This window comes from Kogia breviceps, chromosome 14 (assembly GCF_026419965.1).
Source record: "Kogia breviceps isolate mKogBre1 chromosome 14, mKogBre1 haplotype 1, whole genome shotgun sequence".
NCBI classification, from domain to species: domain Eukaryota; kingdom Metazoa; phylum Chordata; class Mammalia; order Artiodactyla; family Physeteridae; genus Kogia; species Kogia breviceps.
Genome location: NC_081323.1, coordinates 64,585,540 through 64,611,251, shown reverse-complemented (window position 1 = coordinate 64,611,251; position 25,712 = coordinate 64,585,540). Strand labels below are relative to the sequence as shown.

Below are 25,712 nucleotides of genomic sequence, written 5' to 3'. Positions count from 1 at the left end.
GATTAGGGGTGACTGTTCTTATCCAGAAACAGGCCAACATTAATTTCTTCTCTTTCCATCTATAGGTTTACATGGGGTTCTGAGTTCTAAGACTTCCAGGTCTGTCACTTGCAAAATTTCACCGAGGCAACACAATCTCTCCCAGGCTGGTAGGTAGGCACAGGCTGAAATGCCATCAGTTTACATGCCAAATGCTTCCTCTAAATTCAAAATACAATTCACATTCTACACCCCAGCTTACCCATCACTCACCTCCCTGATACACGTTTAGCCACATAAACTACTTATTATTCCTTAAACAAACCAATCACCCTTGTGCCACAGAGCTTTCCTATTTGTTCTTTCTCTCCATCTAGAATGCTCTTCCCTTAAATCTTTTCACAGTTGGCTCCATCTCATCATTCAGGTTCTGCTCAAATGTCACAATTTCTGAGAGGTCTTCTCTGCTCAGCCTAGCATGTAAAACCATCCGGGGCTTCCCTGGTGGCACAGTGGTTGAGAGTCCGCCTGCCGATGCAGGGGACACGGGTTCGTGCCCCGGTCCGGGAAGATCCCACATGCCGCGGAGCGGCTGGGCCCGTGAGCCATGGCCGCTGAGCCTGCGCATCCGGAGCCTGTGCTCCGCAATGGGAGAGGCCGCAACAGTGAGAAGCCCACGTACCGCCAAAAAAAAAAAACATCTGAAATTCTCCTGTTCCTTGATGGTTTGAGCAGTTCTCTCCCTTCACTAGACTGTAAGCTCTACAAAGCCAGGGCCATGCTGGTCCTATTGATATGTGTACCTTCTTGGTTCTGTGCAGACACATTGTAGGTACTCAATAAATATTTTGGGATCAATGAATGAAAAATCTTTTCTGAATGGCCTTGGAAACTCTTACAGGGCAGGGCAAGTTCTTATATTTTTTCTTGGCTTTAACTTGGTGCCTACAAAAACAATGGTCATAAAAGATGATACACAATACTATTTTTCAAATAAAGATTTGAAAGGATTTGCTCAAAGTTCCACCCAAATTAGTCCAGAAAGATTCCTGGGCGCACTGACTGCTTCTTTGAGGAATTCCCTTTCCAAAGCAGTGCATGTGAACATTTGAAGTCACGAAAGTACAAAGGGGGACATGGGGCCATCTTCCAATTCAGATCTCTGAGTATGGTGGCATTACTACCAGGCACAAGTAAAAGCATGAAAACGACATGTGGGGACTTCCCTGGTGGCACAGTGGTAAAGAATCCACCTGCCAATGCAGGGGACACGGGTTCGAGCCCTGGTCCAGGAAGATCCCACATGCCGCAGAGCAACTAAGCCCGTGCACCACAACTACTGAGCCTGCTCTCTAGAGCCCGCGTGCCGCAACTACTGAAGCCCACATGCTTTAGGGCCTGCATGCTGCAACCACTGAAGCCTGCGCGCCTAGAGCCTGTGCTCCACAACAAGAGAAGCCACCGCAATGAGAAGCCCACGCACTGCGATCAAGAGTAGCCCCTGCTCACTGCAACTAGAGAAAACCCGCGCACAGCAACAAAGGCCCAATGCAGCCAAAAATAAATGAAATTAAAACAAAACAAAACCACACGTGATGATGATACTCTACTCCTTGACCCAATGAGACAGAGTAAGACGAATGTCCCATAAGAAAATGAAGATTTCACCCTGTCCATTGCAGACCCATATATCAATGTCAAAACCTCAGCAAGCTGATGACGAGGAAGGAACCCCCATGCTCTCCCTGGACACAAACTCTCCCCAGGGAGGCCTGTGACAGTCCTCAGGACAGCCAGGTGACAGTGTGGATGGCCCAGTGCAGCTAATGGAAACTCGAAAACACACCTCCTACACATAGACATCATTGTCTCATTACTTGGTAGACAACACACCATCTGGGGCAAAACAAGGATTCTTAGTCATTTTGCTAATTCTCTGCTCAGCCAACCAGGTCGATCCCTCTCTTAGGCTCTGAACTTTGCTCATGGCACCCTGAACTTTGCTCTATAGAACTGGCCAACATTTGTAATAATAATAAATAATCTATATTTATGTGATTATTTGATTAATATCCATCTTCCCCACTGGACTCCGAACTTCTTAAGGGCAGGGATAGATCTCTTTAGCTCATCACTATACCTAGGCATTCTACCTGTTCTTAACATGTAGCCCGTGTATTTTTCCTATGTACTTTCTGAATGGAAGAATGGATAAATGAATGGAGCTCAAGGCCTGCTGGGAAGACACCTCACAGCTAGCCTGACTTAGCTGGAAGAGAGTCAAGAGGCTGACATTTTTTCAATGTAAATCAGACCTTGTCATCACATGATTGATTGTCTTGTCTTCTTCATCAAGGCATCTCCTGTGCCTAGAATAGTATCTGACACAGAGTAGTGGATCAACACTTATTGGGAGAATTAATACATGAATGGACACTTCCCCGAGAAGCTTGGTTACCTTCTTAAGATAAAGTCCTGGAAAGGGAGAATGGGGGAAGCTACAATATGCAAATATCCTGAATTAGACCCAAAGGCACCATTTAGGTCATTTCCTTCAGACTCAGTGGGTCTGGTTCTAGGAGTCACTAAGCCAGCAGGTCAGCATGGGGACAGATGGACTGTAAACCAAACTAGTTTTCTTGAGATAATGCTCCTTTGGACTGTCGTGCACCACATTCTGGGGTTACATACTTAAAGTTTAAGTGAGTTATGGCTCCTGGTCCTCATCTCACACACTGAAAAAAAAAAAAGCCAGGAATGGTACTGTACCTTATGAGATAGCCTGCCCCAGTCTCTGCTACCAGGTCGGGAGGGTACGGAAAGGGATCTTTCTTCTCCGTTGCCACATCTTCCTTACTGAGGGATCTGAGTCCAAATGGGTCTCTTTGTGTTTGAAGTTTAAGCAACCAGGGGTGCAGATATTTGGTTGGTGTCCCTCCTTTGAGGGTGAGAGAGGTCCAAGAGCTGCCCTTCAATCACCAATCCCAAATCAAACATCAAAAACCTCCCCCAAACCATTATGAAAAAACACCACAAAACCAAATTTCTAAACATGCCTGGGTCTCCAGCCCACCCCAGCCCGGCAAACAAAAGTGGCTCACCTCTGAACTACAGAATCCCTTCCAGAACCAGAAGGAAAGGGAAAGGGATTTACAGTTTGTCTCAGAGTTGTAGGCTCTGGCTTGCCCCCAGGATGAGTTCATTATTTATTCTTAGAGACAGGACTCGAATTAAACAAACAGTGCCTATAAATAGAACGGGATACACTCAGCTCGGTGTCACTGGAAGGTCCTTTTCACAGGGACAGATGCGCTAAATGGATGTTCTCAGGTTACCGTGCTGGTACTACGTGGGGAAGGGTTGCCCTCTTTGTAAGCGTGGTTTAGGAGGGGAAAAAAAAGCAGGTGAGTCAGACATTGGGATTCGGCCCATTTCTGTCTTCTTCATCTCTTTTTCTAAACGCTCATTCACATTATAACCGAGAGGGAGCCACAGAGGAAGGATGTCGCTCTATAAACACCCTGGCCGGGCACTTTGGCAGGTCCCCTCTGGGAATGGATCCTGGTTCAGGCTGTATTTGACAGAGCGTTCTACTCTTTTAGATTAGATTGCAAACTCCCTAAGGGAAGCGACCGAGCGCTCAGATTTCCTCTTGGTTTTCCCCATTCTGCCACAAGTACAGGGATGACTAGGGTTTCAGACCTTGAGCCATGAATTAAAGGACCCTTTTTAAGCATGGCCAGCTTTACGGTGCGGAGTATGTGTTTCCAGGACTGGTGGGGCTTTGCTCTGAATTGCATTGAGCTGTATGCTTGAAAGGCAATCACCTCTCCATGATAGGCCAGTGGGGGTGGAAACATCTAGAATAACTGTGAATAAGCATCAAGCAATGTCAAATCACTATAGTAACAACAAGAGCAACCATGGATTCTGCATTTGGCAAGGTCATTTGAGACACTATTCTAATCACTTCATAGGGGCTGCCCTGGCGGCGCAGTGGTTAAGAATCTGCCTGCCAATGCAGGGGACATGGGTCGAGCCCTGGTCCAGGAAGATCCCATGTGCCACGGAGCAACTAAGCCCGTGCGCCACAACTACTGAGCCTGTGCTCTAGAGCCCCTGAGCCACAACAACTGAAGCCCGTGCTCCTAGAGCCCTTGCTGTGCAACAAGAGAAGCCACTGCGATGAGAAGCCCACGCACTGCAACGAAGAGTAACCCCCGCTCGCTGCAACTAGAGAAAGCCCCCGCCCAGAAACGAAGACCCAACGCAACCAAAAATGAAAAACAAAAAACAACAATAAGTGCTTTGTAAAAGCTCATGTAAGCTTTCCAAAAACCCTACGAGGTAGGGACCATTATTATCTCTATTCTACAGATGAAGAAACGGAGGCACTAAGAGATTATGGCCCCTGCTCCATGCTCCAGGTCCCACAGCTGGTAAACTGGGATTGGAAATCAGGCAGTTTAGTTCCAGAGCCTAGTCTCCTGCGGTAGAAATTGAGTACTTGGAGTAAAATCTGTTGGTTATACCCATCAACATGGGACCCAGGACAGGCCAATGATAATGAATCTCAGAACTTCTGCTGGGAATGCTGGGATGAAGAGGAGCTGAATTTGCCTCTAGAGGGGAGGGCAGCCTCTGCAAGTCCCATGGCCCGTCCTGGTGCACTGGGGGAGCCTGGGTGAGAATGAAAACAGCACTGAGCAAAAGCAGAGCTGAAGAACAGAGCCTGCTGACGTCACTTGAACCCTGAATCCAGCTGGACCTGATGCTGGAACCTACTCCTCAACTTTGCACTTTCACGAGCCAATATTTTCCCTTTGCCAGGTAGGCCTGTCAGAGTTGATTTTCTACCACTTGTTGCTGAAGGACCCCTCACTGAGAGACGCTGGCCCATAAGAAAACATGATTTGGGTAAACTAACCACCCAGTCCCATCCAGAAGTAAGAGCTAATCCCGCACTCCCTTTTCTCACCCAGTTGGTCTCTTCCAGAAACACATACCATCCTGTGACCACCGTGCTCAATGGCTCCATTCTCCGTTTACTGAAAGCCCGAATACTGCTTCCCTGCTGAGGCTTCCTCTGTCGCATCTCTCAGAATTACCTACGGCCTCACTTGGTTGTCATGATACGGAGCTTATATGCTTATTTAGCACTTACGTTATCCTGCCTTGCAATACAGTTAGCTATTTACAAGTCATTCGTTAACATTTATTGAAAGCTTCCTACGTGTCATATCCTCAGCTAAGTGCTGGGGATTCAGGAGGAATAATATCAGCATATATCTGAAATCCTTCTCAGTGCCGGGCACTGTGCTTAGCACTTCACATGCATCAACTATGCCATCACATCTCCTAAGAAACCCCCGCCAGGTAAGTACAAATAACATCTCCATTTTACATGTAACAGGATGGTTAATTAGGAAGTTATGGAGAGATACAGAGATCAAATAGATAGGAAATTGCAAAGGGAGTTACCAGATGAAGATATAGATTTTCACAGCAAATACTTGAGAATTAGGTTCACAACTCTAACCTCTCCAATTTCACAGGTCCCTAATCCACAAAGAGGATAAAAAAGAATCGACAGGTATTCAGAGAGGATTTTACGATGATTTTTTTTGGGGGGGGCAAATAACATGTTGTCCTTCACTTCCCAACGAACACACACGCAGAAGGTGGGCATGTTTAACCCGTTCTTGCACCTCAAGTCTCGTGAGAGCAGCTTCTTTGAGATACTATGGAGAGTTTGCCAAGAGGTTCCTGTATCTGGGGAGATGGAGGCTATCCCCTGAGCAATCCAGAGGGTGAGAGATGTGGCTAGAAAGCCAAGAAGAGGATGACTATTTCCTAAAGACTATCAATGGACCTCACAGGAGCGAGCTGACTGATGGATTATCTAAGATTTTGTCTCACAGGGTGGCTGAGAAGGGCAATGGGTCCTCATCAGAAGAGGCTGGAGATGAATCACCAGATTCTTGCAGGTGTGAAGGGGCTGGTGGCATGAGTTGCACTAACCCATGCTGGGGACTCTCTAATACCCGTGAACATGACCCTGGGCCATGACCCTGTGTGGTACCTAAGCATACCCAGAGGATGCAACATCTTCTTTTGATTCTAAGTTCTCCTAGACAGAAGGTCAGGCAGGTTAAGTGACCTACTCAGGGTCCCAGAGCCAGTGAAAAAGGCAGAAGCATGTTTATTTATTTTTTTGAGGTACGCAGGCCTTTCACTGTTGTGGTCTCTCCCATTGCGGAGCACAGGCTCCGGACGCGCACGCTCAGCGGCCATGGCTCACGGGCCCAGCCGCTCCGCAGCATATGGGATCTTCCCGGACTGGGGCACGAACCCATGTCCCCTGCATCGGCAAGCGGACTCTCAACCACTGCGCCACCAGGGAAGCCCGAAGCATATTCTTAACCACATTATTAAATTATTTCCACCCTCAAGGACATTACTCTCTTTTCTGTTCCTAACTGGCCTATTCTTATCCTGTTCTGTTATTCATCATCTTCTTCATGAATTCCCTTCCCCTTCCTCAACTTATCATAAATGGCCCTGGACCCGTGTTGACAGAACAGGGCACGATCAGCGGTAGGTAAGGTTATCCAAGGACGACTTCAGTCAAGATTATGATTCAATAGGGACTTCCCTGGTGGCACAGTGGTTAAGAATCCGCCTGCCATTGCAGGGGACAGGGGTTTGAGCCCTGGTCCGGGAAGATCCCACATGACGTGAAGCAACTAAGCCCGTGAGCCACAACTACTGAGCCCTCGCGTCTACATCCCATGCTCCGCAACAAAAGAAGCCACCTCAATGAGAAGCCCGCGCACCTCAACAAAGAGTAGCCCCTGCTCGCCGCAACTAGAGAAAAGCCCAGGCGCAGCAACAAAGATCCAATGCAACCAAAAATAAAATAAATAAATTTTAAAAAAAGAATATAACTCAATAAACAGCAAGGACCTACTGTATAGCACAGGGAACTATATTCAATATCTTGTAATAAGCTATAATGGAAAATAATCTGAAAAAGAATATATATATATATATATATATATATATATATATATATATATATATCTGAATCACTTTGCTGTACACCTGAAACTAACACAGTATTGTAAGTCAACTATAGTTCAATTAAAATTTTTTTCTAAAAAGAATATGATTCAAAGACCAGCAAATCCCTGAGCACCAAATCTGGAGAGTTTCCTATTTCCATCTACCAAGTGCTTTGATGATGATTACGATGATATTGGGATTATTAGCATGATCACTGAGACTCACTAAGTTCCAGGCACCAGGATGAGTGCTTTTTACATACTTTCTGATTAAATCCTAGCAACCCCAGGCAATGGATCCACCTGTGTGTTAGCCCCACTTACACAGGAGGGCATTGATGCTTGGAGGAGCACCTCACACAAGGATGCATATGCAGCTAACAGAGCCAGATTTCAAACCAGGCCTGAGACTGGAGCTGCACTTCTAGCCAGGCTCCCTGGAACCTCACAGCCACCCTGCCCTCATGGCTGGGAGTTACCTGCAGGGAGCTTCCTGCTGCTATGCCCTGTTCACTACAATGGACCCTCTCACACTGTTTTTGTCGGTTTCCAATTAAAAAGTTTATTTGATCAGACCCAGTCATACAAGGCTGTCAGATCTTGAATTTTCTGAGAGCAAGAACATGGGTGTGCTTGGGGGATGAGCAGAGGGGTATGATTTGTAGTTATGAAGGTGGTGACAGGACTGAGGGTCTCTCTACTATTCAGGACATGAGTACATGGAACATAGCCTAAGGCAGAAGCCGACATCCAGTAGAACTTGGTGACCACGATCTGGATCTCTCTAGACCTGTGATTTACTCCACTATGGGATCAAGCAAAACCAGTGCCGAAGTTTTTCACCTACCCCACAGTGGGGATGTCTCCAAAAACTATTTATTGACACTATCTAGATGACAACTCTAGTGCAGTAGTTGAGAACACAGCCTTGGGAGTCAGATTGCCTTGGTTCAATTCATTAGCTATATGCACCCTCCATCAAAGCACTTAGGTTCTGAACTTTGGTTTCCTAACCTGTAAAATGGTGATGTAATATCTTCTTCCTGGTATTTATGAAAGTCATTAGTCTATTCACAAACATTCCAACTCCTTTTCCCCTCTAGGTACATGATAAAGTTATTATTATATTTTTCATCCCCTTTGAAGTTAATCATGACCGTGTAATTTGCTGGTCAGCAAAATAAGAATGAAAGTGATTTCTCACTACCGGAGGAAGCTTTAAGAATTGATGTACAGTTTTATTTATTTATTTTTATTATTTTTTTGGCGGCACGCGGGCCTCTCACTGTTGTGGCCTCTCCCGTTGCGGAGCACAGGCTCTGGACGCGCAGGCCCAGTGGCCATGGCTCACGGGCCCAGCCGCTCCGCAGCATGTGGGATCTTACCGGACCGGGTCACGAACCCGTGTCCCCTGCATCGGCAGGCGGACCCTCAACCACTGCGCCACCAGGGAAGCCCTTCAGTTTGATTTTTAACTTCAGGTGTTTCCAGTAGCCCCCACCCTGAGGGTCTTTGATGAGCCCTGCCCCTCCTCCCAGTTCTAATCACCACTGGATATGTACCAGGAGGGAGAAATATATCTTTGTTGTCTTAAGCCAATGAAGTTTAAAGATTGTTTCTTAACACAGAATAACCTAGCCTATACTGACTATTACAGGGTTGGTGGGAGGATTAGATATAACAAAAATGAAGTTTCACTAAGATGCCTCTGTACACCCACAAGAACGGCTATAAACTAAAAGAGAGACAATAGCAAGTGTTCGCAATGATGTGGAGAAACTAGAATCCTCATATGTTGTTGGTAGGAATGTAAAATGGTGCAGCCACTTTGGAAAACAGTTTGCCACTTTCTTAAAAATTTAATCATAAGCTTACTGTACAACTCAGCAACTGAACTGTTAAGTATCTTCCCCAAAGAAATGAAAATATATCTCCACACAAAGACTTGTATTTGAATGTTCACAGCATTATTATTATTATTATTATTTTTTGTGGTACGCGGGCCTCTCACTGTTGTGGCCTCTCCCATTGCGGAGCGCAGGCTCAGCGGCCATGGCTCACGGGCCCAGCTGCTCTGCGGCATGTGGGATCTTCCCAAACCGGGGCACAAACCCGTGTCCCCTGCATCGGCAGGCGGACTCTCAACCACTGCGCCACCAGGGAAGCCCCACAGCAGCATTATCTTATACCACAATAACTAAGAAGTTGGAACAATCCAAATGTCCGTTATACACAAATGTGGTATATCCATATGATGGAATACTACTCAGCAATAAAAAAGGAACAAAATACAGATGGTCCCTGACATGATGTTTGGCTTGTGATTTTTTGATTTTACAGTGGTGCAAAACTGATATGTATTCTGTAGAAATCATACTTTGAATTTTGAATTTTGTCCTTTTCCTGGGCTAGTGATATGCAACATGATTCTCTTTCATGATGCTGGGCAGTGGCAGTGACCACAACTCCTTGTCAACCATGTGAGCATGAGGGTGAACAACAAATACACTTACAACTGTTCTGGACCCAGACAACCATTCTGTTTTTCACTTTCAGTACAGTATTCACTAAATTACATGAGATATTCAACACTTTACTATAAAATAGGCTTGGTGTTAGATTATTTTGCCCAGCTGTTGGTGAATATGTGTTCTGAGCATGTTTAAGCTAGACCAGGCATGATGGTTGGCAGGTTAGGTGTATTAAATGAACTTTCTGCCAATGAGATTTTCAATTCATGATGGGTTTATTGGGATGTAACCCCACTGTAAAGTCAAGGAAGATCTGTACTGATATATGCTACCACACAGACAAACGTCAAAAACATTGCACTAAGTGAAAGAAGCCAAAAGCCAAAGACTACATATTGCATGATTCAATTTCTATAAAATGTACAGAAAAGAGAAATTTGTTGAGAGGCAGAAAGTTCAGTGGTTGCCTGGAGCTGAGAGTGGTAGTGGGAATTAACTGTATACAGGTTTGAGGGAGTGTTGGGAAGGGATGGGATAGTCTAAAACTGGATTGTGATAATGACTGCACAGCTCTATGTATTTTCTGAAAATCATTGAATTGTATGCTTACAATGGGTCAATCTTATGGTATGTAAATTCTATCCCATTAAAGCCATTAAGAAAAAACTGAGCACAATATCTGGCTCATGGGGAAAGCTCAGGAAATGTTTGTTACTATTCATCATTTTAGGGATGAAATGCTAGGACTGAGCTTCTACAATGAATTAATTAGGAGTAAAGATTTGCACTTAGTGAAGAAGGGAGGTCTGGCGATTGGGGCTTGTCAGGGACCCCCATTCTTATACCCCCCCAATTTTGTATGTCCTCTATGCTGACCACCACCTGTAACAGGCCAGTGGATACTTACACTGTCCTGTACCAAGTTCCACTTGGAGACCAGGGGTCAGGGTCAGGTATCCTAGCCCCAGACTATTGCTGTCCTCTGCTGACATTCCAGTATGCCTTGAAACTGAGCCTTTTCAAGATGCTACAAGCAGACTTAACCTGGTCTGGCTGAAAAGTGTTTCACTTCCCATTGCACCCTGTCCTCAAACCTGTATTGTCAACAACAATTCCCTGGTGGTGCAGTGGTTAAGACTCTGCACTCCCAATGCAGGGGGCCCAGGTTCAATCCCTGGTCAGGGAACTAGATCCCACATGCATGCTGCAACTAAGAGTTCGCATGCCACAATTAAAGAGCCAGCAAGCCATGACTAAAGGAGCTGGTGAGCCACAACTAAGGAGCATGCCTGCTGTAACTAAGACCTGGTACAATGAAAAAAAAAAAAAGTTGGAGTGGGGGAAGGGCAGGAAACCTGCCTGGTACACGCAGTTGTCTGTCAAGCGCAGCTGTAGCATTTGCAGACCAGCTGATGAAACTCCAAACAATTAAGACTTAGGCCTTCGGGCTCCCCAGATAAGACAAAACTGATTCAGAGAGGCCTCGAATCCTAGTGGGTTAAAGTTTTGAAGGGTCACAGTTACAGTATCACTGATGGAAAGATGGAGTACAGCCCTTCACTAGTCTGTTCAGGCTGCTATAACAGAATATCACAGACCGGGTGGCTGATAAGTAGCAAAAATGTATTGCTCACAATTCTGGAGGCTGGGAAGTCCAATATCAAAGTGCTGGCAGATTTTGTGTCTGTGAGGACCCACTTCCTAGTTCATAGATTGTCATCTTCTCACTGTAACCTCACATGGTGGAAAGGGTGAGGGAGCTCTCTGGGGCCTCTATTTTTTTTTTTTTTTTTTTGGTACGCGGGCCTCTCACTGTTGTGGCCTCTCCCGTTGCGGAGCACAGGCTCCAGACGCGCAGGCCCAGCGGCCATGGCTCATGGGCTCAGCCGCTCCACGGCATGTGGGATCCTCCCGGACCAGGGCACGAACCCGTGTCTCCTGCATCGGCAGGCGGATTCTCAACCACTGCGCCACCAGGGAAGCCCTGGGGCCTCTATTATAAGGGCACTAATCCCATTCATGAGGGCTCCACTCTCATGACTAATCACCTCCCTAAGGCCCTGCCTTCTAATACCCTCACAGTTGGGGTTAGGTTTCAAACTATGACTTTAAAAAAAAACTTATTTATTTATTTTTGGCTGCATTGGGTCTTTGTTGCTGTGCCCTAGCTTTCTGTAGTTGTGGCGAGCGGGGGCTACACTTCGTTGCAGTGCATGGGTTTCTCATTGCAGTGGCCTCTCTCATTGCAGAGCATGGGCTCTAGGCACATGGGCTTCAGTAGTTGTGGCCCGCAGGCTCAGTAGTTGTGGCTCACAGGCTCTAGAGTGCAGTCTCAATAGCTGTGGTGCACAGGCTTAGTTGCTCTGTGGCATGTGGGATCTTCCCAGGCCAGGGATTGAACCCATGTCCCCTGCATTGGCAGGTAGATTCTTAACCACTGTGCCTCCAGGGAAGCCCCCAACTATGACTTAAGGGGATATAAATATTTAGTCTCTAGCAACTAGAGACCACCACGGCCCTTTGGTTAGCATTCGGCAGGAAGCAACAGTAGAAAAGAGATAATGTGCATAGTAGCATCATCTGAACAACTGGCATTTTGGACCCATAGCCAGGTCCCCAACAGAGAAATGTGTTTTTGATCTTTTCTATTTCCAGGCCCTCAGTCCTAGCTATGACATTCTCACAGTGCATCCATCTCTCTGGCTACTCACTGGAGAAAAGATAAGCCTTAAGTGGTTTTGTTATTCAATAAAAATGAAAATAAAAAGCAATTAACCAAACAACTGAGATAAAAACTAATAAATCTAAGGACGGTAGAAGGAAGTAAGGAAAGATAAAAGCAGACATAAGCAAATTAGAAAACAGAAACACGATAGGATAGGTAAGATAAATAAAAAAACTAACTCTTTTAAAAGACCAATAAAACAGACAATCCTCTGACAAGGTTACATGAGAAGAAAAGAAAAAATACAAGTAAATAGCCCTAGAAATATGAAAGGGATGAGAAACAAAGACATAAAAGAAGATTACAGTTAAAAGCACACTCTGTTCAAATTTATACCAATAAAATATTAACCAAAATAAGACAATATAATCCACTCAAGAAGAGGTAGAAAAATTCAAGACAAAAAAAATCACAGAAGAAGCTGATAAAGAGCTTTCTGCAACTTTGCTGAAATGCGAACTCAGATGATTTGGGCGGGGGTTGGGGAATGGGCAAATTCTGTCATACCTTAAGAGGAGAGAGAATTTCTATATGACTGAGCTGGTTCCAGAGCATGAAAAATGTTTAAAAGTGTCTCAGATGATTTTACAAACTAACCCAGCTTTGGTAACCAAATCCTGAGAAGAGAGAAAAAGAGACAGAGACAGAAAACAAGAGCCTTAGACCAAACTTATTTAGGGATAGTATACTAGGTTGACTAGTGTCACCCCAAAATCCATATCTGCCTGGAACCTCAGAATGTGACCTTAACTGGAAATAGGGTCTTTGTAGATGTAATTATTAAGATGATATCATACTGGATTAGGGTATACCCTAAATCTGGTGACTGCTGTCCTTCTAAGAAGAGGAGAGGACACACAGAGATACACTCAGAAGGAGAAGGCCATGTGAAGATGAAGGCAGAGATTGGAAGGATGTAGCTACATACAAGTCAACGAATGCAAATGTTGCCAGCAGCCACCAGGAGCTGGAAAGATTCTCCCCTGGAGCCTCTCGAGGGAGCATGGCCCCAATGACACCTGGGTTTCCAACTTCTAGAACTGGGAGAGAATAGAGTTCTGTTGTTTTAAGCTACCCAATTTGTGGTGCTTTGTTATGGCAGCTCTCAGAGACTAGGACAGATAGGGATGCAGGTATTTTTCTATTTCTTTGGTCATTTAAGTCATTTTGAAAGGGAAGAGAATATATGGGCTGAATTTACTATCTGGGAAACAAATGAATACAGAAGTCCCTACATTGCTTCCTCTTGTGGGTCTACCCTGGTGGTCTCATGATCACCTGGAGAACTTAGACTCAGCAATACTTTTTCCCCAAGCAATTATGGGACCTGGAGCAAGAGTTTGAAGGGAGGCCCATATACCATATGGCTAGAGTGATTAAGAGATATAAGTAAGCTAACTGTGCTTAAAAATTGTTGCACTTGTACCTTTTATAACCACTTGGGAAGCCAAGTTTCAACTGAGAATCCTCCCAGTCTCCTTGGTATTCTAAGATATTACTGAGTGGCATAAGGACAGTTGAACACCCTTTCCTCATGGTCCCCAGCTCCGTCCTACATCATAACGGGCCTATGGGAATACTGTGGACATTTCAGCCCACTTGTCCAAGTTTTGTCCACCCTGCACACAATCAGCTGTCCCTGGGACTTCCCTGGTGGCGCAGTGGTTGAGAATCCTCCTGCCAATGCAGGTGACATGGGTTCAAGCCGTGGTCCGGGAAGATCCCACGTGCCATGAAGCAGCTAAGCCCATGCGCCACAACTACAGAGCCTGCGCTCTAGAACCTGCGAGCCACAACTACTGAGCCTGCATGCCACAACTACTGAAGCCCACATGCCTAGAGCCTGTGCTCCGCAACAATAGAAGTCACTGCAATGAGAAGCCTGTGCACTGCAACAAAGAGTACCCCCATTCGCCACAACTAGAGAAAGCCCGCGCACAGCAATGCAGCCAAAAATAAATAAATAAATATTTAAAAATTTTAAAAAACAAATGCAAAAAAAAAAAAATCAGTCATCCTTGGTCATTCTTCTAGGCCTGAGAGTGCAAACACCTGCCGTGCTGTCCTCCACTGGAAGAATGACATAGGAGAGAGGCCTGCACAGACCCTGGGTGCAGGCTTGGGCCATTTTGGTAGAAGGCAGGGAGCACAGGGCCCAGGCTTTCAGTAATCCAGAATTCACAACCCAAACAGGTCTGCACCCACTTGTAGGACCTTCACCCTATGGTCTCCTTACCTTCTGGGGAGGAGTATGGCCAAAAGAGGGACAGAGCAGGGCCCTGTAAAGCAAAGGCAGGAACTGCTCTTGCCTGGGTCTAAGGGTGGTTTTGCTTAATAGTTTGTCACATTGCAAAAAAAGACCCAATTCTACAGTACAATGAAGACAATGGATACTTTATTAATAGCTTTATGAGACATCAGAGAAAGGAACCAAATTACAAACCACAGCAGACACTGTTAGACATCTCAGTCCCTTCCCCCCAGAGTTCTTTCCCACTCTTCCTCAAAGAGCCTCTAAAAAAACAAGATTTCTGTACTGAGAAGAATTGAGCTTGAACATTTCTCCCTCAGCAAAACAAAAGCCAAATAATCATCCATCCATCCTTCAGAATGTCTGGGTGGCCATGGTGAAGTTTTACTACCTCTCCCTTCCCTCTAAGTGTCACACTATTTACCCAAGAAAACAAGGAGGAGATAGTGGTGGTCTTGTGATGGAGGCAATAGGTGAGTTTTGCTACAAAAACAAAACAAAATAGACCTTTTCCCTCCTAGTTTTGTAACTTCAATAAGACAGAAAATGGAATACAACTGTATAATAAAAGAATAACATAATGTGACTAATTATAGCTTAGTTCCACAAATCACAAAGGCAAGGATGGTTCAATATTAGAAAATGTATGGATTCACCACATTCATCCATCAAAGAAGAAAAGCATATCAGCTAATAGAATTCAAAATTCTCTCTTCGTATAATACTCCTGTTAGATTGGAGAGAGACGGAGGCTTCACATGACAAAGAATAAATCAGGAGTCTACAAAATAGCTAACTGGTCAAACAGTGGAGGCATTTTTACTAAACTAGGATGAGGCAAGAATGCCTGGTATTCCAACTCAATACATTCTTATATTCTGGAAGTTCTAGCCAAAGGGGGGCATACTCTGAGCCTGGGTTGAACCTGACCATCAGATATTCTATATTTGACTTGCCTGTTGTTTAAAACATTTGAATTCATTTTCAACACTTAAAAGACTTATAGATTTCACATTTTAAAAAACACCTGATTTTTGGTATATCTTTTAAAAAAATCGGACCACCTGTCAACACGTGGCCTGTTTCTCAAACGGCACAAAATGGCTGGAGCTGAGTAAGAACTTCTCCGTTTAGGTAAGACTTGTGCTCTCCCGTTTGCCAAAGGCCTCATTGGGCCCAGTTCTCTCATTTATGTTACTTGCCTGGGCCCCATAGGCATCTGAATTCCTGAACCTGTACTGAAACCAAGAACTAGAAAAAGAGGTATGAATGTGGAAAGGGAGACAAAATTATCATTTGGGGGGGAATGAGCTACCTGCAACATCCAAAAGAATCAATGAAAAACTCTTAAAATGAATAAGAGTTCTGTAAGATGGCCAGTTACAAAATCCATAACTTAATACATATAGAAATTAATTAATTAATTAATCCATATAAAATCCATATAAATTAATATAGCAGAATGACTCGAGGTTGGGGGAGGGAAGAGAGTTTAGTCACCATGTGCAATAACAACAAAAAACTTTGAATTAACTTGGCAAGAAATGTGCAGGATTTGTGACTCAAACTGCAAGATACTGCTGAAGAACAGGAAAGTGACTTCAACACAAGTAAAGTAAAACACACCATTTTCCTAATATTGTTGTAAGGATGTCCATTATTACCAAAATAACATAAATTTAATACAATTCCAATAAAAATCTAAACATAACTTTTTTGGGGAAACTTGACCAAGAGAATCTTAAATGTTTGTCTGGAAGAATAAATGCTTGAGGGCAGCCAGCTAGCCAATAAAAATGTCAAAGAGCATAATAATAGGGAAGCATCTGTCCAACAAATAATTAAAATTTATTATAAAGTGATAATTAAACTTATAAGATATGACTATAGGAACAATCAACAAAACAGGATGAGACTTGAAAGCACAAAAACAGATCCAAATGTGCACATAACTATAGTACAAGTCCTACTTCAAATCAGCAGGTAAAGAAAACATTTTTCAGAGAGTTACCATATGATTCAGCAATCCCACTCCTAGACATATATTGGAAAAAACTCTAATTTGAAAAGATATATGCACCCTAATGTTCATAGCAGCACTATTTACAATTGCCAAGACATGGAAGCATGCCTGCTAAATGTCCATCAGCAGATGAATGGATAAAGAAGATGTGGCATATATATATATATATATATATATATATATATATATATACATACAATGGAATATTACTTAGCCATAAAAAAGAATGAAATAATGCCATTTGCAGCAACATGGATGGACCTAGAAATTACCACACTAAGCGAAGTAAGTCAGAAAGAGAAAGACAAATACCATATGATATCACTTATATGTGGAATCTAAAATATGACAAAAATGAACATATCTATGAAACAGCAATGGACTCACAGACATAGAGAACAGACTCATGGTTACCAAGGGGAAGAGGAGTGGGGGAGGGGAGGATTGGGAGTTTGGGATTAGCAGATGCACACTAGTACATATAGAAAGGATAAACAACAAGGTCTTATTGTATAGCACAGGGAACTATATTCAATATCCTGTGATAAACCATAATGGAAAAGAATATGAAAAAGAATACATATATGTATAACTGAATCACTTTGCTGTACAGCAGAAATCAACACAACATTGTAAATCAACTATACTTCAATGAAATTTTTAAAAAAAGAAAACATTTTTCAAGAAATGTCAGGCAACTAGCTAGCCATTTTGAAAAAGTTAGCTCCAGACTTCCCATCATAAACTGACATCAGTTTTTGATGGAACAGAGATTTAAATATAAAAAATGAAATAAGAAATCCCCCCTAAAATTCAGGTGAATGTTACATATCCTCAAATGAAAAGGGAATTTTTAAAATACCAAAACATATCAGATTAAAATAATCTGAAATGCAAAAGCGTAGAAAAGAAGATAAAAGACAAATTTAGAAAAATATTTGCAATGTTTACAGAACTGGTTAAAACCCTCAACAGATGTAGTTCTTACAAAGACATAAGAGAAAGAATATTGGGTCGATAAAGGGGAGATGACACCAATAGACAATTCACACACACACACACACACACACACACACACAGACAAAGGGCTGGGGAGGGGGAGGGGGGTTGGAGAGAGAGAAACAAATGGCCAAGAAACAGATGAAAAAATTAATCTCAATAATAATTGAAGAAATACAAGTTAAAATAGTGAAATGACATTGAACTTAAGAGTACTTTGATAGAAGTCACAATGCTGCTATTCTTAGTGAGTTTGTAGGAGAATGGGTTCTCACATCCTGCTGATGTGAATATGAATTGATAAAACCTTTTTGGAGAGCAAGTCCACTGGATATATCAAAAAGTGAAAACACATTCTTACTCTTTGATTAGGAATTCCCATGTATCAGAATTTATTCTGAGAACATTATCATGGTTGTGCACAAAGGCTTAGTGTAAATGAGACGCATGTTACCATTTCTTCTAATAGGGAACCACTGGAAATGTAAGGGTCGACAGTACAGAACTGGTCTGATAAAGTCTGGGGCTGATATGAGTGTGGAAGAGCAACTTGGATTGGTTGGTGACGCTGATGCACATTTGATAAATATTTTAAATTCCACCCACACAAGGATATACTCTGTACCACTCAAATAATGATGTGGAAGAACATTTATCACGTTGAAAAACTATATACAATAGCATGTATGGGAAGATTCCAAAACAGAAAACAGCCTAGGATACACGTCAAAATGCCAGAAACAATATCTCTGGCTAGTAAAATTAGATGTAGTTTTTTGCCTACTCTTATCTTCTAATAATTGCACAAGATTCTTAGTTTCTTTAGTAGAAGTTCTTTTTTTTTTTTTTTTTTCTTTTAAGTAATTGTCAACCCTGGTGGAGGCTACTCCTGGGTCAAGGATGGTCACATCTAGAAAGTGTTCATGGCTAGGATCAGGGTACTGGTAGTGAGATAAAGGGTTACAGCCTTTCAGGAGAAAGAGATATGTATATATCAGGAGATTAACATATGAATATATATAGAAAAAAACCCAAGTGATGGGATTATGGTTGTTATTTTCTACATTCCGCCCCCCTCCCCGAGGTACGCAGGCCCCCCACTGTTGTGGCCTCTCCCATTGCAGAGCACAGGCTCCGGACGCGCAGGCTCAGCGGCCATGGCTCACGGGCCCAGCCGCTCCGCGGCATGTGGGATCCTCCCGGGCCGGGGCACGAACCCGTGTCCCCTGCATCGGCAGGCGGACTCTCAACCAGTGCGCCACCAGGGAAGCCCTACATTCTTTTCTATAGCCCAAATATGATGAGATTATGTGTTGTTTATAATTGGGGGGGAGGGGATGAACACAATACAACTGGTAAATATTATAAAAGCCGACCAGGGCTGGGCTTCCTTGGTGGTGTGCTGGTTAAGAATCTGCCTGCCAATGCAGGGGACATGGGTTCGAGCCCTGGTCTGGGAGGATCCCACATGCTGCAGAGCAACTAAGCCCATGCGCCACAACTAGTGAGCCTGTGTGCCACAACTACTGAAGCCCGCACGCCTAGAGCCTGTGATCCACAACAAGAGAAGCCACCGCACTGAGAAGCCCGCGCACCACAGCGAAGAGTAGCCCCTGCTCCTTACAACTAGAGAAAGCCCATGCATAGCAACGAAGACCCAACACAGCCAAAAATAAATAAATAAAATAAAAATAAACTGCAAAATGTCATTAAAAAAAAAATCACCCTACCAGGGCTATAAATCCTACCAGGGCCCGGCCTTGCCACCCCCTATATCCCACCCCCATCCCTCCCTAGATTGCTGTGCACCCTTGCCTGGGGTTCTATTGCTTCCTTATTCCCACCTCTGCTTTCCTAGTTTCTTCCGCCAGGAGAGACTTTTCATTTTTTGTATAAAATACAGATAAATATCTTTTAGAGATTACAATAGGAAAAGATTGATTAGACAATTTAAAAAAAGATTTCTTAAATTAAAAGCATTAGTTACATCTTATGGTTACCAGTGGGGAAGGGGGAGAGGGATAAGTTGGGAGATTGGGACTGACATATACACACTACTATATACAAAATAGATAATAAGGGCCTATTGTATAGCACAGGAACCCTACTCAATACTCTGTAATGACCTATATGGCAAAAGAATCTAAAAAAAGAGTGGATATATGTATATGTATAACTGATTCACTTTGCTGTACAGCAGAAACTAACACAACATTGTAAATCAACTATATGCCAATAAAAATTGGAAAAAAAGGAAAATTTAAAAATGCATTAGCTCAAAAAGAGTCATGTACCATAATGTTCATTGCAACACTATTTCTAGTAGCCAGGACATGGAAGCAACCTAAGTGTCTATTGACAAATGAATGGATAAAGAAGATGTGGCACAAATATACAATGGAATATTACTTGACATAAAAAGAAATGAAATTGAGTTATTTGTAGTGAGGTGGATGGACCTAGAGTCTGTCATACAGTGAAGTAAGTCAGAAAGAGAAAAACAAATAATGTATGCTTACACATATATATGGGATCTAAAAAAAGAAAAAAAGGTTCTGAAGAACCTAGGGGCAGGACAGGAATAAAGACACAGACGTAGAGAATGGACCTGAGGACACGGGGAGGGGAGGAAGGGTAAGCTGGGACGAAGTGAGAGAGTGGCATGGACATATACACACTACCAAATGTAAAATAGATAGCTAGTGGGAAGCAGCCGCATAGCACAGGGAGATCAGCTCGGTGCTTTGAGACCACCTAGAGGGGTGGGATAGGGAGGTTGGGAGGAAGGCGCAAGAGGGAGGGTATATGGGGATAGATGTATACGTATAGCTGATTCACTTTGTTATACAGCAGCAACTAACACACCTTTGTAAAGCAATTATACTCCACTAAAGATTAAAGAAATGCATTAGCTACAAAAGAAAAGATTGATCTATTTTATTATCTTAAGAACTTTTATCCATCAAAAGGTACCTTAAAGAAAGTGAAAAGAAGTACAGCAAACAAAGGATTAGCATTGAGAACATATTAAGGACCGGTTTTATAAGAAAAGCACCAGCAATTGTAGAAAGATGGGCAAAACACACACACACACACTTTTCAGAAGAAAGGAGATGTATTTGGCCAATCATATTCAAAGGGATGCTCACCATCAAAAGTAAAAATGCGAATCAGAGCCACAGCGAGGTACTGTTTCACACACAATCAGTCGGCAAAAATGAAAAAGCCTGAAAACATCAAGTGTCAGAGAGGGTGTGGACCCATCACTTCTCACACACATTGCTGATGGGGGTATAAACTGGGGCAACCATTCTGGGAAACAGTTTGGCTTTGTACTCTGAAATCGAGCACATGTGCATGATCCAACTCAACAATTTCACTCCTAGGTACGTGCCCAAGAGAAATGTTTGCATATGTGTAAGACCACGCACAAGAATGTTCATAAAAGTACCATTTACAATATCAAGAATCTGTGAATGACCCAAATGACCAGTAATGAGAGGGTTGCTGGATAAACTGTGGTACATTTATATAATAAAATATTATAGAGGAGCCAAAACAAGCAAAAGACAGCAACGTGCAACAGTAGATGAATATTAACAGTGTAAGTCCTAAAAAATTGCATATATCACGATGTCTTTTCTATAAAAGTAAGAACAACATATATACACACATATAGACACATACACTTTTCTGAATACATATAATATATATATAAAACCGTGAGGCTAGATAAAAAAGAAAGCAAGGGCATACTGAACACATAAATCAGGATGAGGGTTCACTTTGGCTTGGGAGAAGCAGGGAAATAGGCTGGGGGTAGATCTGTGTGGTTAGATGTAAGTTATAATCTTATTGTCAAGGTTCTAGCTTTTTTGGGGGGGTGGGACAGTAGCTTCATGAGTACTTACTTTCTCATTATTAAAAATAACAAACTAAATAAAGCAGGTCATACATGGATCAATGGCGACGTGTTTCATGAACCAAGGATTATTAATTAGTTATGCACTTCTGTGCACTGGAGTCCAATAAGAAATAAAAAAAACCTATGTTAAATGAAAGTTAGAATATGATAAAGCAAACACAATTATTAACCAGAGGAAACATAGGAAGCTTGAATCTGTACGACAGGTTGAAGATTCAGTTTAAAAGCATAGATGGAAGGTTTGAAGCACCTACTACAAACCACATGCAAAGGTATCTCCTAAACTGCTCCAAGAAGTGAGTTATACAGACCTACCTGGGGCTTGTCTTTCATTTTATAAAAATTCTCTTCCATTTCAAAACCACCCTCTGACACCATTCAGCGAAACCAGGGAATAGCCCAAAGACCTTCAGCAGCTGAGGACACTGGTTCCTTGACTTTTCAAGACAACTCAGCTCTCTCATCGGCTGGAAAGACTCGTCTCATGCTATCTTATTCCTACAAGGCATTAAATGTGAAAGAAGGCCTTGCTGGGCAGTTTGCCACTAAGTCTACTTTTACAGCCTCTGTAACCTATGCTCATGGCATCCCAGAACTCTGTAATGCATATCACAGTGCTTGGAAGGTTTGGTCATTTCCAGGCAATGAGTGTGTGTGTGTTTAATCCAAGTAATATTTACTGTAATTCCATTATTACAAATGCAAAAGCTGGCTCTGCTTTTCAGATTCTTCTAAGATCTGGAAAAAACAACAACCTGTAACTCCAGCCCCTGGGCTGTGTTCTGCTTACCATCTGGCACACAGTAGGTGCTTCATGAGTGTTTGTTGAGTTAACTGGCATTGTTTTCCAAATAATGATCTTGAAGACCCTGGATTTCAAGAGTAAACACTTGCTGAGTCATCCTTTCTACAGATCGTGTTTACACAGGCACACTTTGTTTTACCGTGCTTTGCAGTTACTGCGTTTTTTACAAACCAGTATCAATCATGTCTATTGGCATTTTTCCAATAGCATTTGTTCACATCATGCCTCTGTGTCACATTTTGGTAATTCTGGCAATATTTCGAGATTTTTCATTATAATAGTTATTTTTTTTTTTTGCGGTACGCGGGCCTCTCACTGCTGAGGCCTCTCCCGTTTTGGAGCACAGGCTCCAGACGCGCAGGCCCAGCGGCCATGGCTCACGGGCGCAGCCGCTCTGCGGCACGTGGGATCCTCCCGGACTGGGGCACGAACCCGTGTCCCCTGCATCGGCAGGCGGACTCTCAACCACTGCGCCACCAGGGAAGCCCCATTATTATATTTATTGTGGTGACCTGTGATCTTTGATGTTACTGCCATGACTCACGGAAGGCTCAGATGATGGTAGGCATATTTTAGCAAAGTATTCTTTAACTAAAGTATGTACATTGTGTTTTAGACATAATGCTGTTGCACATTTAATAGATGACATTACAGTGTAAACATTACTTTTATATGCACTGGGAGCCGCCAAAATTTGTGTGACTTGCTTTATTGTGATATTTGCTTTCTTGAGGTGGTCTGGAACCAAACCTGTGGTATCTCCAAGGTGTGCCTATATAGCAAAAAACAGTCTAAAAAGAATGAATGCATTTATGGGAGTATGTCAGGTAAATTGATGAAATTGGGGACTGTCTTTGGAAATTAAGGACACAGCTAGTATATGTGAGATCAGCCTCTGAGGCAAGGACATACCTTCAAAGTATATGTAGAATCTAGGTAGTCAGAAAATACACACACACACATACATACGAGCACCTCCCCCCGCCACAGATTTAGTAACAGAGATGAGATTAAAACAAAGCCCTCCTATATTAATGACCTTCTTGTAAAGATGACAAATTTTCCAAATCACTTTGTTGTGTCCCTTGAATTTGTTCACCGAAAGACAGCAGCCGACATACGGAAAATGAAAGAAATCATTAAAACCTTACCCACAGGTTATCAGCCAGGAGCAGGTATTATCGAGAGAATCTCTCTAGGAGGAGGAAGGAAAAGTCACTTTTCCTGTCCACCATGGGCATGTCATCTGAAAGCAGAAAAATATCACATACTTTTCAGAAGAAGATCGTGAGCCAGCCCCTGCATAAACTCATATTCATATTTTCCCAATTGAGGTCAATCACATCTGAAAACATCTGGGCCGCCCCTCCCTTCATTGTGGCTCTTTCTTGATTAGCTCCACCTGCCAAACCACTTGGTTTTTCTTTTTTTTTGCCATCTAAGCACATATGTGTTCCTTTCCCCCTAAATTAACTTGCTTTCGGGTTTGCTGGCGTCCAAGTGTTAAGTCATTTCACATGTGTGGGATCTGTCGGCACCGCCCATCGGCGAAGCTCCTGGGCACAGTTATGCTGTTGGCTTGCTCTGACTTGTATTTGCTGAAATGGGAAGGCACCCAGGGCGTAAACAGACGTCTCCAGTCTCGAGGCTGCCGGGGAGCAGGTGGAGGCAGGTGCATGGCAGGTCCTTCTTTTTGCCTTTGCTACCCAGCATCTACCCACTCTCCAAATTTGTTGCCAGTCTATGCTTTACCTATCCGTGCTGTCTTGGGTCAGTAAAAATAAATAACTCACCTACCAGCACTACTCTGGGCGTGTGGGATCAGCACACCAGTGTTAGGTGGTATGACATCATTATCCTTTCACGCGTGTACACTTCCTCTGTGTTTGCATCCAAATACAAAGCAACAGATGGGTATGGATGGGGTAGTGAGGGCGTATACCGAGAGCTTAAGGATAAATCACCATAAAAATGGGTTGGCCAGGTCTTTTTTCCACCAAACTGTTAACTGCGTTTATTTCTTAAAAAAAAAATCTTTGCGGTGTAATTTACATACAATAAACGGCACATCATTAAAGTGTATACTTTGAATGATAACTGGAATATGTATATGTTGTGACACCGTCACTGCAATATTCCAGACATTTCCATCAACTCCAAATGAGTTTCCTTGTGGATATGGCCAGTTTTTATCTTCAGTTTGGAAGCCTTTTTGGTTTTGAGGGAATCAGATCTCACCTAGGAGCCCAGGGCTTAGCATGGGGCTTCAATACTGATAGTACTGAAGAAATTAATAGCAAAACACAGCCCCCACCCCCCGCCCGTCCACCTCCCCAAATCCACCACTTCCGCAGGGAAAACAATCCCTCTGACAACAAAAGGCTTGGGACTTCCAGTATGACTCACCCTCAGTCCTGGGGCGCATACTCAGGCTCTGATAAGAGGCAGTCAGTCTGTCCTCCGTTTGTTTATGAGTCATGCTGGAAATCAGGCAGCTCCTTTTTTTCTCTCTCCCATGTCACGGACAAGAATCAGAGGCAGATACACCCCATTCAAAGTGCAGTCCTCCTTAAAGTGTCCGGTGACTCAATGGGGACCCCTACCGGTGGAGACAGAGAGGGCCACGTCGTGGAGCGGAGGTCTGCCTTTCTCTCTACACTTCAAGGCCAGATCTTAGCGACTTGCAGATTTGCAAGAGACTTGGGAAAAGGCAGCTGAGTTTTCTGTGCATCTTGTTCACCGATTATTAGTGACAGAGTGGGGCGTGAGTCACAGCTTGCAGCCGGTGCCCACACTGGAGCGATTAACCACATAATTGCTTCAGTGATGAACCTTCCCCCAGCTGCAACCCGCCTCCCCTGGTAGAGCTTTAGGCTGTGAGCCAACAAGTCTCAGCGGCAGGAATAGTGAAGGCCGGGGTTTAAAAAGCCCAAGTTGTAATTCCTTTAGCCAGTGCCTTCTTGGCCCCGATTTAAAATTCCTGCACACAAGTCCTGATGGGAGCAGTGGGGATGTTTCAACTAGAATTAATGTCATGATCAAGTCAACGTAAAGTAGATTGATCTGCTGTTTCAAGGTATTGCGGCAAAGTGCTCTGTTTGGAGAACAAATCACCATAGCAACTCAGCTGCCCCAGTTACAGTAGGCGCAGGACGACCAAAATAAAAATCCTTACCAAGTCACAGGATTGGCTAGTGAGAGCTGCTGAACAGAATATCAGTTTCCAGACGGCATGAGCCAGCACGTATTTTGGCTTCCTAAGTCACTGAAAGGGATGCTTTAAATAATAATAAAACTATCCAGCCAGGTTACAAACAGAGGGGTTCTGGGCCATCCCCCACCTCCAGCTTAAACACAAGCAGACTTCACCGCCAAACAGCAGCATTTGTCCTTAAAACAGACTTCGGGAAAGGGCTCATTGTTACTTATTGTGGCTTGCCAGTTCCGTTCCAAGTTGGGAGTAGATGGTA

The 25,712-nt window shown here is 43.4% G+C and overlaps 1 protein-coding gene across 2 annotated transcripts in view; it reads right to left on the bottom strand.

Moving 5' to 3' along the window:
• Positions 1 to 24,834, bottom strand: part of MRTFB (myocardin related transcription factor B) — a 280,358-nt gene extending 255,524 nt beyond the window's left edge. Inside the window, exons 1-2 of one of the 2 annotated variants that reach the window (XM_067013395.1) lie at positions 24,649 to 24,834; positions 23,394 to 23,488 (exon numbers count right to left, since the gene is read on the bottom strand). The gene's annotated coding sequence lies outside the window, so the exon portion shown is untranslated. The remainder of the gene's footprint in view (positions 1 to 23,393; positions 23,489 to 24,648) is intronic. The other variant, XM_067013399.1, reaches the window with a different exon arrangement.
• Positions 24,835 to 25,712: the final 878 nt, after the last annotated feature.